Here is a 19073-nt window from a genome sequence, read left to right as displayed (position 1 = left end):
CAATTAGCCAGGCATGGTGGCGAGCGCCTGTAGTCCCAGCTACCCGGGAGGGTGAGGCAGGAGAATGGCGTGAACCCAGGAGGTGGAGGTTGCAGTGAGCCGAGATTGCACCACTGCACTCCAGCCTGGGCGACAGAGTGAGACTCTGGCCCAAAAAAAAAAAAAGAATTAGGGCAGGCGGGCAAGCGGTGTTTGTGCATGACACATGAGCCTGTAGGGTAGAGGTGGGAGAGGCGGGGTACAGGGACATGTGGGACAGATGGTTGCTGGGGGAGAAGCCTCCTCCTCACCAGCTGGTTCCCAAGGACAGCATGCTTTGTAGCTCTCTTTTCCAGGCCTACACCAAGCCAGGGAGAAGAGGGGAATGAGCAGGCACATCCATGAAACTGAGGCCTCAGGGGGCAGGACTGGTGGAAGGGGCCCTCTGCCCCTAGCTACCTCATAGCCCAGCCCTACCAATAAATAACCATGGTTTTGCTAGTGCCTCCAAGTACTGGACCTCAAAAGTCACAAACTATCCAGAGCTTAAAAAGGAGTGAATAGGCTGGGCGTGGTGACTCACACCTGTAATGGCAGGTGGATTGTTTGAGTTCAGGAGTTCGAAACTAGCCTGGGTAACATGGCAAAACCCCGTCTCCATAAAAAATACAAAAATTAGCCAGGCCTTGTAGTTCCAGCTACTTGGGAGGTTGAGGTGGGAAGATTGCTTGAGGCTGGGAGGTCGAGGCTGCATGTGCCAAGATGGTGTCATTGCAATTCACCCTGGGCAACAGAGTGAGATTGTCTTGGGAAAAAAAAAAAAAGTGAATAAACATGAAGATTAGGCCCTGTGACTCCCAACACACACACACACACACACTCCTTTTTATTTTTTTGAGATAGAGTCTCGCTCTGTTGTCTGGGCTGGAGTGCAGTGGTGCAATCTCGGCTCACTGCAACCTCCGCCTCCCAGGTTCAAGCAATTCTTGTGCCTCAGCCTCCCGAGTAACTGCGATTACAGGTGCGTACCACCACACCCGGCTAATTTTTGTATTTTTAGTAGAGACAGTTTCACCATGTTGGCCAGGCTGGTCTCAAAACTCCTGACCTCAAGTGATCCGCCTGCCTCGGCTTCCCAAAGTGCTGGGTTTACAGGTGTGAGCCCCTGCGTCCGGCCACACTGCTTCCTTAATGTATTAGTCAGGGTTCAATCAGAGAAACTGTACCAGTAAGGGGATACAGATGAAGAGATTTGTTGCACGGTGATTTGCGTGACTGTGGGGTCGGCAAGGTAAGTGCAGTAAGTGCAGGCTGGAACTCTTGTCACGGGCTGAAGCCGCTATCCACAGGCAGAATTTCTTCTTCAGGAAAACCTCGTCTGATTTTAAGGCCTTTCAACTGAGTCTATCAAGCCCACCGAAATTATCTAGGATATCCTCCCTTTACGTAAAGTCAACTGATAATGGACTTTATTTGCATCTACAAAACAACTTCACCAAAACATCCGGTTTAGTGCTGGAATAATTGGGGCCTTCAGTCTAGCCAAGTTGACACAGTAAAAAAGACATCACACTCAGCTGGGCATGGTGGCTCACTCCTGTAATCCTAGCACTTTGGCAGGCCGAGGCAGGCGGATTGCTTGAGGTCAGGAGTTCCAGACCAGCCTGGGCAATGTAGAAAGACGCCATCTCTGCAAAACATAAAAAAAGATAAATTAGCTGGGCTCCATAGCGATGCCTATAGTCCCAGCTACTCAGGAGGCTGAGGTGGGAGAATCACTTGTGCCCAGGAGTTCGAGGCTGCAGTAAGCTATGATCATGCCACTGTACTCTAGCCTGGGTGACAGACTGAGACCCTGTCTCGAAAACAAACAAACAAAGAACAGTGGAACACTGATTTATTTTTATTTTTTATTTTTTATTTTTTGAGATGGAGTCTCGCTCTGTCGCCCAGGCTGGAGTGCAGTGGCCGGATCTCAGCTCACTGCAAGCTCCGCCTCCCGGGTTCATGCCATTCTCCTGCCTCAGTCTCCCGAGTAGCTGGGACTACAGGCGCCCGCCACCTCGCCCGGCTAGTTTTTTTGTAGTTTTAGTAGAGACGGGGTTTCACCGTGTTAGCCAGGATGGTCTCAATCTTCTGACCTCGTGATCCGCCCGTCTCGGCCTCCCAAAGTGCTGGGATTACAGGCTTGAGCCACCGCGCCCGGCCCACTGATTTATATATATTAGAGCACTTACCACATGCCCTGTGGTGACTTGCATGCAGCATCTCAGTTAATCTCAAAACATCCCGTGACGCAGGTACCCTTCTTGTCCCTAATTTTACAGGTCAGGAAATGGCCTCAGAGAGTTGAGGAGACGCCCACAGTAGCATGGTGTGGTGCACCTGAGTTCTGAACTGTCACTTGCTATGGTGTCTCCCTGTGAGCCTCCCTTTACTCTGCCTTGTCTCCTTGTCCTGGGGCAAGAAGTTAGGGTTTAAGATCCTTCGGGATATGAGGATGTTTCTGCCACTCTGGACCTTAGTTTTCTCCCCTAACTGGCTCTGTCTCTCCTTGCCTTTCTGAGTTTAGAAGGCAGGCGCCATTCTGGTACGACTTTCTCAGGCCTGTGCTGCCACCTATGGGGCTCGAAGGTGCTCGCCACGCTCCAGACCGGCCACCTGGCAGGCAGGTGAGCTTGCAAGTGTTAAGAGCAGCGGGATGCGGGGGAGGGAGCAAATGGAGTTGAGGGCTATTTCTGGGCCTAGTAACCAATAATGCAAATATCGGCTCTTACCCTCAGCTGCTCGCTCAGGCCCCCCAGATTTTAAGGCCTTTCAACTGAGTCTATCAAGCCCACCGAAATTATCTAGGATATCCTCTAGCATTTCTGGGGATTAAGAGGGTGGTGGGGTTTTCACCTCTATCACGTCTGCTGCCAGCCTGGCGCCCAAAGGTTCGGCCGTCACTTGCCCCAGCGGGTCCCTGGAACCGTCGGGTTGCCCAGGCTGCCAGGGAGTCTAATGGGAAACTGGGAGTTTTTTCACCCCATCAGGCCGCAGGATAGGTCTGCAGTGCGACTCAGGCTCCAGCGGGGACCCGCCCACTCGGAAGCGGGAGGAGGAAGAGGCTCCAGAGACGAGCCAAGGAGGCTGGGAAGAGGAGCTGCGTCGCGGGAAGAGGGATGCGGGAGCTCCCGCCGTCGCTCCACCTGTAGCCCCGCCCCTGACCCCGCCCACTTCCCAGCCCCTCCCTTCCAGGCGCATCCTCGAGGTGGCGCCGTGGAGCAGCGCCGGGGCTCTGACGACTCTCTGAGGGAACCTCGTCCATCAGGCTCCGTCGTTTTGGTTCAGGCGCCGGTTAGTGGCGGGAGAGTCCACGCGGTGAGTTGGCTTGAGCAGAGGCAGGCGGAAACCGAGGCTGGGAGGCTGGCTGTCGCCGCCACCCCTCAGCAACTCACAGGCTGAGTCCCCAGCCCGACTCACACCGCTCCTCCATCAGTCCCTCCGTCAGTCCCTGCGTTTCCTTCCTTTCTCTTTTCTTTTTTCTCTTTTTTCTTGTCTTTTCTTTCTTTCTCTCTTTCTTTTCCTTCTCTCTGTCCCTCACTTTCTTTCTCTCTTTCCTTTTTTCTTTTTTTGAGAGGAGTCTCCTCCCTATGTCACCCAGGCTGGAGTGCAGTGACGTCATCTCGGCTCACTCAGATTCCACATCCTGGGCAGTGACGTCATCTCGGCTCACTCAGATTCCACATCCTGGGCTCAAGCGATCCTCCCGCCTCGGCCTCCCAAAGCTCTGGGATCACAGGCGGAGCCACCGCATCGGTCCAACCGTTGCGGTTCGTGCCAGGTGGTCGGCTGGCCATCACGGTGCCCTTGTCACCTGTGTCCCCGAGGCCTGCACACCGTGAGGGTGAGCAGAGTCCATGGAGGATGGTGAGAGGAGGGAATATGTGGAGCCTAGGCCTTTTTCCGTTTTTTTTGTTTGTTTGGTTTTTTTTTTTTTTTTTTTTTTTTGAGTCTTGCTCTGTTGCCCAGGTTGGAGTGCAGTGGTGCCATCTCGGCTCACTGCAACCTCTCCCTTCCAGGTCTAAATGATTCTCCTGCCTCAGCCTCCTGAGTAGCTGGGATTACAGGCACTCACCACCATGCCTGGCTAATTTGTGTATTTTTAGTAGAGGCAAGGTTTCACTATGTTGTTCAGGCTGGTCTTGAACTCCTGGCCTCAAGAGTCCGCCCGCCTCGGCCTCCCAAAGTGCTAGGATTACAGGTATGAGCCACTGTGCCTGGCCATTTTTCTTTGCTTTTGGTCAGAGTTACTTGTCAAAGGGCCTTGGTTTTTTTCCCCTCAGGATCTCCCAGGCCTTTAGGGGGCAGAGGGGACAACGATGCCAACCCACTCCTGAGATGGCGCTCGGCCAGCACAGCTGTCCCTGGAGCAGAAGGGTGGTGTGGAGGGGCCAGAACCCTGGCTCTCAGTGGCTGTACTGAGATTTACTCCACGTTCAGCTCTTCCCCGCCCGACCCTGATTGGCTGTGGGCTGGGCCTGATCCTTCCCGTACCTGGAGCAGCTATAGGCTGGGCCTGATCCACTGACCGCCTTCTATGTCAGAGCTGGCAGCATGGGGGCCCAGACCCAGGTCCTTCCAGGAGGTGCCAGGGCAGTGGGACCCAGCCCTGAGCTGGAGAGAGCATTCCTGGGCTGGTCATGGCAGTGCTTCCACCTCACTGTGTGTGCTTGTGCAGGTCACTTCACCCAGGCCTTGATGTCACCATGGACAGCTTTCAGAAAGGGGAAACAGCCTGGACATGGTGGTTCACACCCATAACCTCAGCACTTTGTGAGGCCAAGGTGGGAGGATCACTTGAGGTCAGGGGTTCAAGACCAGCCTGGGCAATGTAGTAAGTAACCCCATCTCTAAAGAAAAAAAATTAGCTGGACATGGGAGGCCGAGGTGGGAAGATGGGGCTTGAGCCCAGAAAGTCGAGGCAGCAGTGATCCTCGACTGCACTCCAGTGGTGCATTCGATTGCACTACTGCACTCCAGGCTGGGTGACAGCGAGGAGACCCCTCTCAAACAAACACACACAATCCCCCCGAACCAAAACCTGCCACCTACTTCCCTGCCCTGCCCGGTACTGTGGGTTTGGAAATATAACCATGGAGGTGAAAGCCCAGGTGTGAGGAAGTTATAACCTGACCTCTCGTGGGCTTCCTGATGCAGGGGAGAAAGAATGGAAGAAATGAGAAAAGGCAGAGGTGGCCTGAACTCCTGGGCTCCAGGGGACACTGTGTCTGTTACCCCCACCCACAGGAGCCTGGAGTTCTGGCCTTGGCTGTATGACCCTGGGCCTGTCCCTGCTCCTCTCTGGGCAGTGAAGAGCTTAGGTTCCATGATCTCTAAGGCTCGAGACTTGAATGGAAGGGTTTCTAACAGAAATCCTGGGGCCATGATGTTCGGAGTGCAAGAGCTAAGCTGTCTGGTACAATAACCACTAACCATATGTTGCTGTTGCACACTTGACATGTGGCTTCTATAATTTCAGGTGTGCCCAAGGATATTGTAGAACTCTCTAGTGACAGTGTGGGGATGGGAGCTCCCGCCGACAGACTCTTGCTTTCTGGCTTGGTAAGTGGGAACACTGAAGTCCTGGCTGTGAGCTCCACTCATTGGGGTTGGGATAGGTACTGGGGAGGGTGGGAGCTGGGTCAGAAACCCTCCCTCAGCCCAACCTGGGTGGACTCCTGGGACCCTTGTTGGGAGGAGGGGTCTGATGACCCTGGGGGAGGGAGGGAGGGAAATTGGCAAGACTCAGATGTATACTCTGGGGACAACGATCCTCTCTTTCTGCCCCAGTCTCGCTCCTTTCTTTGAAGCTGGGGTGGTCAGCTCACATCATGCCCAGGCAGCCTCAGTGTTCCAGTAAGGCGGGAGCTACAGCTCCTGGAAATCAGAGGTGACCAGGGCGAGGCAGATTTTTTTGTAGGGACCGGGTGGGATACTCCCAGGGGATTGTTCTCCTGGGCAGGCCTGGGAGGTCCCAGGAAGAGTTGGTTATTCATTCACAACCAGTGTTTATTGGACATCCACCATTGCCAGGCTTTGTGCTAGGCAATGAGTGACAGGAGTGAACTGTACAGACATTGACTAGGCAATGAGTGACAGGAGTGAACTGTACAGACATTGACCCTGTTTATGGAGTGCAGAGTCTAGAAGTGGTGATAAGGGCAGTGAGAGAAGACAAAAAAGAAAGTAAACGAATTGGTTAAAGTCAAAATTGTGAGGCCCGGTGCAGTGGCTCACACCTGTAATCCCAGCATTTTGGGAGGGTGAGGCGGGCGGATCACCTGAGGTTGGGAGTTCGAGACCAGCCTGACCAACATGGAGAAACCCCGTCTCTACTAAAAATACAAAATTAGCTGAGTGTCATGGCGCACGCCTCTAATCCCAGCTACTCAGGAGGCTGAGGCAAGGGAATCGCTTGAACCCGGAAGGTGGAGGTTGTGGTGAGCCGAGATTGTACCACTGCACTCCAGTCTGGGCAACAAGAGCGAAACTCGTCTCAAAAAAAAAAAAAGAAAAAAAAGTTAAAATTGTGGTATGTGCTATGAGGGTAGCAAGGAGGGTGCTAAGATAGAGAACAAAGCAGGCCATTCTTGGAGGATTCTCTGAGCAGGTGACACTTAGCCTAAGACCTGAAAGAGGAGGAGCCAGCCATGGAATGGAGAAAGTGTTCCAGACAGAGGGAATCACATTCATCCACTCACACACTTGTGCATGTGTTACTTTGTGCTAGATGCTGTTCTGTTTGCTCCAAAAACAGCGATGAACAATACAGGAGAAATGCTTTCTGTCATGGAGCTTATGTTGTACTGGAAGAAGACAGAAAGCAAATAACCAATTAGACAAATAATATCAGGAAGTGATGAATGCTCTGGAGAACGTAAAAAGATGATGGGCTAGCAAATGACTAAGGATGAAGGGGCTATTGCAGATAAGGTGGAGAGGGAAGGCCACTCAAGAGACCCGAATGATGAGAAGGAGCCAGGCATGGAAGGATCTGGAGGAAGAGCATTCTGGAGAGAGGGACCAGGAAGTGGAAATGAGTTTAGCAGATTTGAGGCATATGGCCAGTGGGAGAATGATGGGCAGTGAGGTGCAGGGAGCAAGTTGTGGAGGGTATGGCAAAGCTAGGCCAGGAGTTTGGATTTTAGTAGAAGGCATCCGGAAGCTGGTGGAGGGATGTGGGTAGGGGAGTGGTCCAGTCCCTCCGGCTGCTCTGTGTGGGTGTGGAGTGAGAAGGTGGGAAGGTAGGAGTTAAACTACTTAGAAATCATTGAGGCCGGGCGCGGTGACTCATGCCTGTAATCCCAGCACTTTGGGAGGCCGAGGCGGGCGGATCATGAGGTCAAGAGATCGATACCATCTTGGCCAACATGGTGAAACCCCGTGTCTACTAAAAATATAGACATTATCCGGGCGTGGACAGAATTGACAGGACTTTATGACCATTTGGATGAAGGAAAAGTGTGACTCCTTGGATTTGACTTCTAGCAACTAGGTGGACTGTGGTGCCACTGACTGAGTTGGAGTGGGTTGTGGGAGATACATTTTGGGGAGGAAAATATAAATGCAGTTTTGATGAACTTACAGAGATTTCTGTAAGACAGGAAAGTGGAGATGACAAGCAGGAAGCTGGGTCTCCGAGCTTGGAGCACAGGGAACAGGACTGGCCTAGAGATAAATTTGGTTCGGGGCACGGGCAGCTCTGGTTAGGCCCAAAGAGACAGTACTGTTCAAGGGACAAGCACTAAGTTGTCTGGCACAGACACTAGGCTCTCCAGCACAGTAGCCATGAACCACATATGGCTGTTGGGCGCTTGACATGTGTCTTGTCTGATTTCAGGTGTGCTGGAAGTATAAAGGACATGCTAGATTTTGAAGAGTTAGCATGGAAGAAATAATGTAGAATATCTCATTAATAATTTTTATACTGGGCCAGGCATGGTGACTCACGACTGTAATCCCAGCACTTTGGGAGGCCGAGGTGGGTGGATCACGAGGCCAGGAGATCAAGACCATCCTGGCCAATGTGGTGAAACCCTGTCTCTACTAAAAAATACAAAAAAATTAGCTGGGCGTGGTGGTGTGTGCCTGTGGTCCCAGCTACTAGGGAGGCTGAGGCAGGAGAGTCACTTGAATCCAGGAAGTGGAGGTTGCAGTGAGCCAAGATTGTGTCACTGCACTCCAGCCTGGGGACAGGAGAGACTCCGTCTCAAAAAAATTTTTTTTTTTTTTTTTTTTGAGACGGAGTCTCGCTGTGTCGCCCAGGCTGGAGTGCAGTGGCGCGATCTCGGCTCACTGCAAGCTCCGCCTCCTGGGTTCACGCCATTCTCCCGCCTCAGCCTTCAAGTAGCTGGGACTATAGGCACCCGCCACCACGCCTGGCTAGTTTTTTGTATTTTTAGTAGAGACGGGGTTTCACCGTGTTAGCCAGGATGGTCTTGATCTCCTGACCTCGTGATTCACCCGCCTCGGCCTCCCAAAGTGCTGGGATTACAGGCTTGAGCCACTGTGCCCGGCCAAAATTTTTTTTTTTAATACTGATCATATATTGAACTGCTAATAGTTTGTATATACTGGGTTACATAGAATACATTAGTATTCATATTATTTTGTAGAGATGTGGCCTTATTATGTTGCCTAGGCTGGTTTCAAGCTCTTGAAACCAGCAAGGAGATCCTCCTGCCTTGGCCTCCCAAAGTGCTGGGATTACAGGTGTAGGCCACTGTGCCTGGTCATAAAATAAATGTATTATTAAAATTAATTTCACCTGTTTTATTTTGCCCTTTTAAAATATGGCTACTAGAAAATGTAAATCACATTTTTTTGTGGTTTTTGTTTTCTGAGACAGGGTCTTACTCTGTTGCTCAGGCTGGAGTGCAGTGGCGTGATCTCAGCTCACTGCAACCTCTGCCTCCTGGGTGCAAGCAATTCCCCTGCCTCAGCCTCCCGAGTAGCTGGGACAGGTGTGTGTCACCACACCCAGATAATTTTTGTATTTTTAGTAGAGAAGGGGTTTCCCCATGTTGGTCAGGCTGGTCTCGAACTCCTGACCTCAAGTGATCCACCCGTTTTGGCCACCTAAAGTGCTGAGATGTATTTCTTTTCTTTCTTTCTCTCTGTTTTTTTTTTTTTTTTTTTTTTTTTGAGACGGAATTTCGCTCCTGTTGCCTAGACTGGAGTGCAATGGCGTGATCTCGGCTCACCACAACCTCTGCCTCCTGAGTTCAAGTGATTCTTCTGCCTCAGCCTCCCAAGTAGCTGGGATTACAGGTGCATGCCACCACGCCCAACTAATTTTGTATTTTCTTTTTTAGTAGAGACGGTGTTTCTCCAGTTGATCAGGCTGGTCTCGAACTCTGACTTCAGTGATCTGCCCGCCTCGGCCTCTTAAAGAGCTGGGATTACAGGCGTGAGTCACCGCGCCCGCCCGTTGGGATGTATTTCTAATGTTCCATAGGGTAGGGCTGGTGGTATGTTGTAGGGTATGGCAGATGAGGGCACCAGGGGGCAGCAGTGGCTAGGAAAAAGAGAGGCATTTCCGATGAAAACAACCTAAGGGAAACCCAGAGTAGGGGTTGGCCTGGCTCTCTCTGGCTCCCTTCCTGACACCTTGTCAGAGCACAACTGTGGCACACCGCCTCAGACTTCCCAACCCCATGGCTGTCTCAGTTGGAGTTGAGGAACAGGTAGGAGAGGTCCCCATGAGATGGTAGCATGAACCACTCAAGAAGCTGCTGGTACTTCAGCCTCTGACCTCATTCTCTTCCTTTAACTCCAGCTGACATCACTGTGCTAGGGGAACATTTCCACCCCTTGGGCTGAGCAGGGTATGCCAACCAGCAGCTGGGTAGTCAAGGCGACCAAGGCAATAAAGCTCACAGAGGTTCATTTATATGAAATAAATGTGGCTGTAACTGGTTTTCATCCATTATAATTCTAAACATCATGTTCAAATTGCCTGTAGTGTTTTTAGTTGGCAGGAAAACTGACATTAGGGAAAAAAGAGCAGTGGGATGACTGGGGGCGAGATTGAATTCACTTCAGTGGGTTTGGTGTGACTTTTGTGAGTGTCGCAGTGTGACTTTTGTGAGTGTCACAGTGTGCCAGACTTTTGTGAGTGTCGCAGTGTGACTTTTGTGAGTGTCGCAGTGTGCCAACAACCAGTTGGGTTGTTCACTGTGCAGTCCTCAAGGAATATATGTCTCAGCAGTTTAATACAGGGAGACATGTGTAGAGGGATAAATAGAGACCCATGAGAGCTCAGAGGAAGTGCAATTAATGCTTGTGCCTGGGTGTGTGAAACTCTGAACTCAGAGAAGGTACTAGGTAGCATCAGAGCAGAGAGTCAGGATTTAGCCATGCAGTGGAGGGGTGGAGAGTGGGTTCCGCAGGCACCGGGACAGCAGGAAAGGACATGACTCAAAGAAGGACAGGGAGATTTGTTTGGCCATGTGGAGCAGGGTCCTAGGAAAACAAAGATGGTGCCAGATCTTGAGAGGCCTTGGTTTCCAGGTTAAGGAAATTGAATGACTATTTTATTTTATTTTATTTTACTTTATTTTATTTTATTTTCTCTCTTTCCATAATTCAGAGAAAGAGAATGGACTTTGGATTTGTAGGTACTTAAGAGCTTTTGAGGAGGGCCTGAGCTGGACAACACTGTGCTTAGAAAGAAGAAACCATACAGTGCTTCAGTTTTTGTGGAAATAAAATAAAATATGAAAAAGGAAGAAAGCATTTGCCTTTTTGTTACTCAGAGGGCAGGGTAGGAGAGGAAAAGGAGCTTGTGTGTTGAAAACAGGGAGGTAAAGAGCCCCTTTGGGATTAGTCAGTTGGCAAATAAGGCAGAGTGGTGGAGCAGTTGGGAGTATTTGTTTTGGCAATGGAAAGACCTGGATTTGATCACGAATCCTATAATTTTTTTTTTTTGGTAATAGCTTTCTTGAGATGTAATTCACATGCCATACAATTCACCCTTTAAAGTGTACAATTCGATATTTAGTAGGTTTATAATTACACAACCATTACCACAATAATTTTCCTTTTTAAAAATAGAAATTCAACTCACATACCATAAAAGTCACCATTTTAAAGTGTACAATTCAGTGGTTTTTGGTATATTGATAAGGTGGCACAATCATTACCCACTGTCTAATTCCATACTATTTTCTTTTTCTTTTCTTTTTTTTTTTTTTGAGATGGAGTCTCACTCTTTCGCCCAGGCTGGAGAGCAGTGGTGCAGTCTCGGCTCACTGCAATCTCTGCCTCCAGGGTTTATGCCATTCTCCTGCCTCAGCCTCCCAAGTAGCTGGGACTACAGGCGCCCGTCACCACGCCCGGTTAATTTTTTTGTATTTTTAGTAGAGACGGAGTTTCACCGTGTTAGCCAGGATGGTCTGGATCTCCTGACCTCATGATCCACCCGCCTCGGCCTCTCAAAGTGCTGGGGTTACAGGCGTGAGCCACCACACCTGACCTTTCCAGACCATTTTCATCACCCCAAAAAGAAATCTTTACCCATTAGCAGTCACTCCCCCGATTCCCTTTCCTCCCAGTTCCTGACAACCACTGATTTACTTTCTGTCTATTCTGGATTTGCCTATTCTGGGCATTTTCTATAGATAGACTCATATAATATGTAGCTTTTTGTGTCTGGCTTCTTCCACTAAGCATAATGTTTCCAAGGTACATCCATGTTGTAGCATGTATCATTACTTCATTTCTTTTCATGTCTGAATAATGTTCCATTGTATGGACAGACTACATTTTGTTTGTACATTCCTCATTTGATGGACATTTGGCGTGTTTCCACTTTTTAGCTATTCGGCTATTATTAATGATGCTGCTGTGAACGTTCTGTACAGGTTTTTTGTGGACATGTGTTAAATTTTTTTTTTTTTTTTTTTGAGATGGAGCCTCGCTCTGTCCCCCAGGCTAGAGTGCAGTTGCCCTATCTTGGCTCACTGCCAGCTCTACCTCCTGGGTTCACACCATTCTCCTGCTTCAGCCTCCCGAGTAGCTGGGACTACAGGTGCCTGCCACCACGCCCAGCTAATTTTTTGTATTTTTGGTAGAGATGGGGTTTCACCATGTTAGCCAGGATGGTCTTGATCTCCTAACCTTGTGATCCACCTGCTTCAGCCTCCCAAAGTGCTGGGATTACAGGCGTGAGTCACTGCACCCGGCCGTGTTAAATTTTTTTTTTTTTAATTATGTATTTCAAGAGATAGGGTCTCACTTTGTTGCCCAGGCTGGAGTGCAGTGGCGTGATCATAGCTCACTGCAACCTTGAACTCCCAGGCTCACAGGATCCTCCTGCCCCAGCATCTGGAGTAGCTGAGGCCATGGGCACGCACTAACATGCTCCACTAATTAAAAAATAAATTTTTTTGAGACAGGTCTCGCTCTGTCACCTGGGGTGGAGTGCAGTGATGTGACTATGGTTCACTGCAGCCTCAACCTCCTGGGCCCAAGTGATCCTCCCACCTCAGCCTCCCAAATAGCTGGGACTCACATATCACCACACCTGGCTAAATTTTTTATTTTTTGTAGAGTTGAGATTTCGTCATGTTGCCCAGGCTGGTCTTGAACTCCTGACCTCAAGCAATCCACCTGCCTTGGCCTCCCAAAGTGCTGGGATTACAGGTGTGAACCACTGCACCTGGCTCCTTAATTTCTTTTTTTAAATAGAGATGGGGTCTTGCTATGTTTCTCAGACTTGTCTTAAACTCCTGGCCTCAAGTGATCCTCCTGCCCTGTCCTCCCAAAGTGCTGAGATTATGCGCATGAGCCACCATGCCCAGTCCCCATTTTTATGTTGGAATTATTTATTTATCTTTTTATATTTGAATTGTGGGAGTTGTTTGCCCCTGCCCCCCACGCCGAGATGGAGTCTTGCTCTGTTACACAGGCTAGAGTGCAATGGCGCCATCTCGGCTCACTGAAACCTCCGCCTCCCAGGCTTAAGCGATTCTCCTGCTTAAGCCTCTGGAGTAGCTGGGATTACAGGTGCATGCCACCACACCCAGCTAATTTTTGTATTTTTAGTAGAATTGGGGTTTCACCATGTTGGCCAGAATGGTCTTGAACTTCTGACCTTGTGGTCCACCCACCTCGGCCTCTCAAAGTGTTGGGTTTACAGGTGTGAGTCACCACATCTGGCCAAATTGTGTGAGTTCTTTTTTTTTTTTTGAGATGGAGTCTGGCTCTGTCACCCAGGCTGGAGTGCAGTGGCCGGATCTCAGCTCACTGCAAGCTCCGCCTCCCGGGTTTACACCATTCTCCTGCCTCAGCCTCCGGAGTAGCTGGGATTACAGGCGCCCGCCACCTCGCCCGGCTAGTTTTTTGTACTTTTTAGTAGAGACGGGGTTTCACCGGGTTAGCCAGGATGGTCTCGATCTCCTGACCTCGTGATCCGCCCGTCTCGGCCTCCCAAAGTGCTGGGAGTACAGGCTTGAGCCACCGTGCCCGGCCTGTGAGTTCTTAATGTATTCTATATACTAGACCCTTATCAGGTATGTGATTTGAAAATATGTATTTTTTAGTTACTTGTGCTTTAGGTGTCAGAGCTAAGAAACCATGAAGATTTACGTCTATGTTTTCTTCTCAGAGTTTAACGGTTTTAGCTCTTACATTTAGGTTTTTGATTTATTTTTAATTAATTAAAAAAATTTTTTTTGAGATGGAGTTTTGCTCTTGTTGTCCAGGATGTAGGGCAATGGCATAATCTCGGCTTGCCGCAAGCTCTGCCTCCCGGGTTCAAGTGATTCTCTTGCCACAGCCTCCCGAGTAGCTGGGATTACAGGCATGTGCCACCATACCCAGCTAATTTTGTATTTTTAGTAGAGACGGGGTTTCTCCATGTTGATCAGGCTGGTCTCGAACTCCTGACCTCAGGTGATCCGCCCACCTCAGCCTCCCAGAGTGCTGGGATTATAGGCTTGAACCACCACGCCAGCCTAATTAATTTTTGTATATAGTATGAAGTAGGGGTCTACTTTATTCTTTTGTTTGTGGATATTTAGCTGTGCCAGTACCATTTGTAGAAAACACTATTCTTTCCCCATTGAATTTTCTTGGCACCCTTTTCTAAAATCAGTTGCCCACAAATGTATCCCTGCCACATTTCCCCCCCCAATCCTTCTTCTTCTATAACCTACCACTTTTTAGCTCTGTAATTTAAGCCTCAGTTTTCTCATCTGTGAAATAACAGTAGTATCCAGGACTGACTCATTCATCAGGCACAAGAGGCTTACTATGTGGGTCCCATGGTACTTTTAAGGGTCCATAAAAATGTTTTAGTTATTTTTTGGCCAGGCATGGTGGCTCATGCCTTTAATCCCAGCACTTTGGGAGGCCAAGGCAGGCGGGTCACCTGAGGTCAGGAGTTTGAGACCAGCTTGGCCAACATAGTGAAACTCTGTCTTTACTAAAAATACAAAAATTAGCTGACATGGTGGCATGTGCCTGTAGGCTCAGCTACTTGGGAGGCTGAAGCAGGAGAATCACTTGAACCCAGGGGGTGGAGGTTGCAGTGAGCCAAGATTGTGCTACTGTTCTCCAGCCTGGGCAACAGAGTGAGACTCCCTCTAGGAAAGAAAAAAAAAAAAAGGGGTCAGATGCGATGGCTCATGTCTGCAATCCCAGCACTTTGGGAGGCCGAAGCGGGCGGATCACGAGGTCAGGGGTTTGAGACCAGCCTGACAAACATGGTGAAACCCCGTCTCTACTAAAATTACAAAAATTAGCCAGGCATGGTGGTATGTGCCTGTAGTCCCAGCTACTCAGGAGACTGAGGCAGGAGAATCACTTGAACCCAGGAGGCGGAGGTAGTAGTGAGCTGAGATGGCGCCACTGCACTCCAGCCTGGGTGACAGAGCAAGACTTTGTCTCAAAAGAAAAAAAAAAAGATAGTTTTGGTTACTTTTCACATCTGAAGAAAGAAACGAAAATGTAGGTCAAATAAAACGTCTTGATATATTAAGACATTATTAAATATACTTTTATCAATGCAGCTGTAAAATATAATTTTTAGTATTTATTTTTATAGAGGAAGGGGCCCACAAAAGCAACGGTGTCTCAGATCCACAAAAATCCTACTGTGGCCTTGACTTGACACCGTCTGTCTCATAGGGTTATCATGAGGATGCAATGTGATAATCATGTTGAATCCCATGTACTGTGCTGGCCCATAGTAAGCCATCAGTATGTGGTCAGTGTTTATGGAGCAGCAGAGAGAATCTCCCTCGTCAGCCTGGGCCCCTTTAGCAGGAGAGCAGTGGGGGGCTTTTCTGTCCTGCTAGCACCTTGGCAGGCTGGTGAATTATTGACTGTGCAAACCCGTGAAGAAACCACTTAGTGAGCTCGAGGGAAGGTCAATGCTAAGGAGCTGGCCCTCTGCCCCAGTTTCCTGTGCTGACACCTCTGAGGGTTCAGGGGCACCTGTGGCAGAGAGAGAGTTGCTGAGGTGGAGAGGAGGCAGGCAATGGAGGGGGTCTGTGCCTCAGTGCCTGGCAGAGTTGGTAAAGCTCCCTAGCTGCAACTCCCTGCCTTTCTTAGGCAGAGAGACCTGGTGTCCACCTGGGTGGAGAAGGCAATGACCATGAGTGACTTAAATGGCTCTGATAGCCAATATTCATTTTTTTTTTTTTTTTTTTGAGACAGGGTCTCACTCTGTCACCCAGGCTGCAGCGCAGTGGCGCAATCTTGGCTCACTGCGACCAATGTTCTTTTTTTTTTTTTTTTTTAAATAAATTAAGATGAAATTCACACAACATAAAATTAACCATTTTATTTATTTAGTAGAGATGGGATCTTGCTATGTTGTCCAGGCTGGAGTACAGTGACTATTTACAGGTGTGTTACCTCTACTGATCAGCACAGGAGTTTTGACCTGTTCAGTTTCTGGCCTGGGCTGTTCATCCCTCCTTAGGCCGCTGGTTGTCCCTCGCTCCTGGGAGGTCACCATACTGATGTCAAACTCAGTGTGGATGCCCAACTGGCAGAGTGCACTATAGCCCAGAGCTCATGGACTCAAGTCAGCCTCCCAAGTCCCTGGGACTACAGGTATGCACCAAAATTAACCATTTTTAAAGTGTCTGATTCAATGGCATTTTAGCACATTTATGATATTATGCAACTATTACCTCTATGTAGTTCCAAAATATGTTTATCATCCCAAAAAGAAACCTTATACTCCTTAAACAGTCACTTACCATTCCTCCCTTGCCTTAGGGCCTGGCAACCACTCATCTGCTTTCTGTCCCTATGAGTTTGCCTACTCTGGACATTTAATATAAATGGAATCATACAATACGTGACCTATTATGTCTGGCTTCTTTAACTCAGCATAATTTTATTTTGTTTTAAAATTTTATTTATTTATTTATTTATTTATTTATTTATTTAGAGACAAAGTTGTGCTCTGTCGCCCAGGCTGGAGAGCAGTGCCGTGATCTCAGCTCACTGCAACCTCTGCTTCCTGGGTTCAAGTGATTCTCGTGCCTCAGCCTCCCGAGTAGCTGGCATTACTGGCACGTATCTGTACACATGTTTCATGTGCTTGTTACCTTTTGTTCACTGTGCCCAGCTAATTTTTGTTTGTTTGTTTGTTTTTGTTTTTGTTTTTTTTTGAGACAGAGTCTCACTCTGTCATCCAGGCTGGAGTGTACTGGTGCGATCTTGGCTCACTGCAACCTCTGCCTCCCAGGTTCAAGTGATTCTCCTGCCTCAGCCTCCCGAGTAGCCTGGGACTACAGGCACGTGCCACCATACCTGGCTAATTTTTTTGTATCTTTAGTAGCGATGGGATTTCACCATATTGGCTAGGCTGGTCTTGAACTCCTCACCTCAGGTAATCTGCCCGCCTCGGCCTCCCAAAGTGCTGGGATTGCAGGAATGACCCACCGGGCCCGGACTTGTTTGTATTTTTAGTAGAGATGGGGTTTCACCATGTTGACCAGGCTCAGGCACTCCTCCTGCCTCAGCCTCCAGAAGTGCTGGGATTACAGGAGTGAGCCACCGTGTCTGGCCCAGAATAATGTTTTTGAGGCTCATTCATGCTGTAGCATGTATCAGCACTTCCTTCTTTTTGTAAGTTGAATAATAGTCCATTGTGTGGAATATACCGCCTTTGGTTCATCCATTCATTAGTTGATGGACTTTTGAATTGTTTCCACCCTTTGGTGATTGTGAATAGTGCTGCTATGAACATTTGTATGTCAGGTTTTGTTTAAATACCTGTTTTCAGTTCTTCTGGGTATATATGTAGGAGTGGAATTGCTGGGTCATAGGATTACTCTCTGTTTCACATTTTGAGGAATCTCTAGACTGTTCTTTAAAGCAGCTGCACCATTTTACATTCCCACCAGCAATGTATAAAGTTTCTCCACATTATCATAAGCACATTATTATTATTATTATTTTGAGACAGGGTCTTGCTCTGTCGCCCAGGCTGGAGTGCAATGGCATAATCATGGCTCACTGCAGTCTTGATCTCCTGGGCTCAAGTAATCCTCCCACCTTAGCCTCCTGAGTAGCTGGGACTATTCCACCCCAACATGGCATGCACCATCATGCCTGACTAATTTTTTGATTTTTTATAGAGATAGAGGTCTTGCTATGTTGCCCAGGCTGGTCTTGAACTCCTGAGCTCAAATGATCCTCCCACCTCAGCCTCCCAAAGTGCTGAGATTACAGGTGTGAGCCCTGCACCCAACCATTGTTTGCTTTTTTGATTACAGACATCCTAGTAAGTGGGTGGGCAGTGGTATCTCATTGTGGTTTTGATTTGTGGTTTCAATTTGTATTTCCCGGCCAGGTGTGGTGGCTCATGCCTGTAATCCCAGCACTTTGGGAGGCCAAGGCAGGCAGATCACCTGATGTCAGGAGTTCAAGACCAGCCTGGCCAATATAGTGAAACCTTGTCTCTACTAAAAATACTAAAATTAGCCAGGCATGATGGTGGGTGCCTGTAATCCCAGCTGCTCAGGAGGCTGAGGCAGGAGAATTGGTTGAACCCGAGAGGCTAAGGTTGCGGTGAGCTGATATCACGCCATTGCACTCCAACCTGGGTAACAGAGAGAGACTCCATCTCAAAAGAAAAAAATTTTATATTTCCCTAATGACTAATGGCGTTGAGCTTTTTTTCATGTACTTGTTACCATTTGTTCTTTTTTTCTTTCTTTCTTTTTTCTTTTTTGATCTACACCTGGTGAATTCTCCACCAATCCCTATAAGAAAACCTTGCCCCAGGAGATGGAGGTTGCAGTGAGCCAAACTTGCGCCACTGCACTCTAGCCTGGGTGACAGAGCGAGACTCTGTGTCAGGAAAAAAAAAAAAAAAAAAGAGAAAACCTTGCCCTGTAGGAGTCCCCTTCTCTGGGCAACAGCTAGCCTTAGATGTTAAGTGCCCTCTCGGCCTCATGTGCCCTGCAGACTCCTTCTCTACTTGGCTCATCCCTGATCCTGCCTTGGGTCTTGGGCCTGTCCTGCTGGCCTTAACGTTCCCAAAGGGGTAACAGTTGTGTCTTTGGGAGCTCTCCTCTTTTGCTCTGACAAATTCCTTATTGTTTGTTTATCTGGAACTTGTTCATTGTAGTCTCTGCCCACTTGGGCCTCACTGAATTCTTCTCTCCACCTCCTACTGATTCCTGCTTATCTTAGATTCCTTAGCCTCTAATGTTTTCTAGACTCTCCCCCTTGGTCCTGGTGGACTCTCCCTAGTGCACTCAGTTGGCAAACTTTCCAGCGTTGGGGGCCCTGCTGTTCTGGCCCAGCTAGGGGGAAGGGCAGGAGGCTGGCTGGCCTGAGGGTGTTGGGGTGGCAGATGATTCACACTTCACTTCTCACCGGAGTGGTGGGGAGGTCGCTGGAGGACCCTGGCTCTGGAGAAGGAGGGGGTTGCTGTGCCAACCCTTGTGGCAGGAGCATAATAGTGGTAAAAACCCACGTCATTTGTGAGGTACAAATTCCTGGTCTAGTTTGGGCCCAGGGGTTTTTCGTTTCTGCAAGACGGCTCTCTCTTTATTCCATCTCTTGCTAACTCACGG

At 48.8% G+C, this 19073-nt stretch overlaps 2 long non-coding RNA genes across 5 annotated transcripts in view; one reads left to right on the top strand and one right to left on the bottom strand.

The window, feature by feature from the left end:
- Window positions 1-1420: 1420 nt before the first annotated feature.
- On the bottom strand, window positions 1421-3179 carry LOC119627328 (uncharacterized). Of its 2 annotated transcripts, none has more exons than XR_012089469.1 (3): window positions 2881-3179; window positions 2217-2436; window positions 1421-1669 (listed from the first exon to the last, which is right to left on the bottom strand). It is a non-coding gene; the product is annotated as an uncharacterized lncRNA (long non-coding RNA). The 2 variants fall into 2 exon arrangements; XR_005243501.2 differs by having other exon boundaries at window positions 2217-2294; window positions 2881-3143.
- Window positions 3180-3223: 44 nt separating this feature from the next.
- The window catches only part of LOC103223198 (uncharacterized), a 70588-nt gene continuing 54738 nt past the window's right edge, over window positions 3224-19073 (top strand). The window contains exons 1-2 of one of the 3 annotated variants that reach the window (XR_493724.3): window positions 3224-3342; window positions 5504-5586. This is a non-coding gene — a long non-coding RNA (uncharacterized lncRNA). The remainder of the gene's footprint in view (window positions 3343-5503; window positions 5587-19073) is intronic. The other 2 variants (XR_012089468.1, XR_493726.3) reach the window with 2 other exon arrangements.

The sequence above is a fragment of the Chlorocebus sabaeus genome, chromosome 19, assembly GCF_047675955.1.
Source record: "Chlorocebus sabaeus isolate Y175 chromosome 19, mChlSab1.0.hap1, whole genome shotgun sequence".
Taxonomy (NCBI): Eukaryota; Metazoa; Chordata; class Mammalia; order Primates; family Cercopithecidae; genus Chlorocebus; species Chlorocebus sabaeus.
Note: the sequence above shows the minus strand (reverse complement) of the source record. Positions and strands in the feature narration are given on the sequence as shown.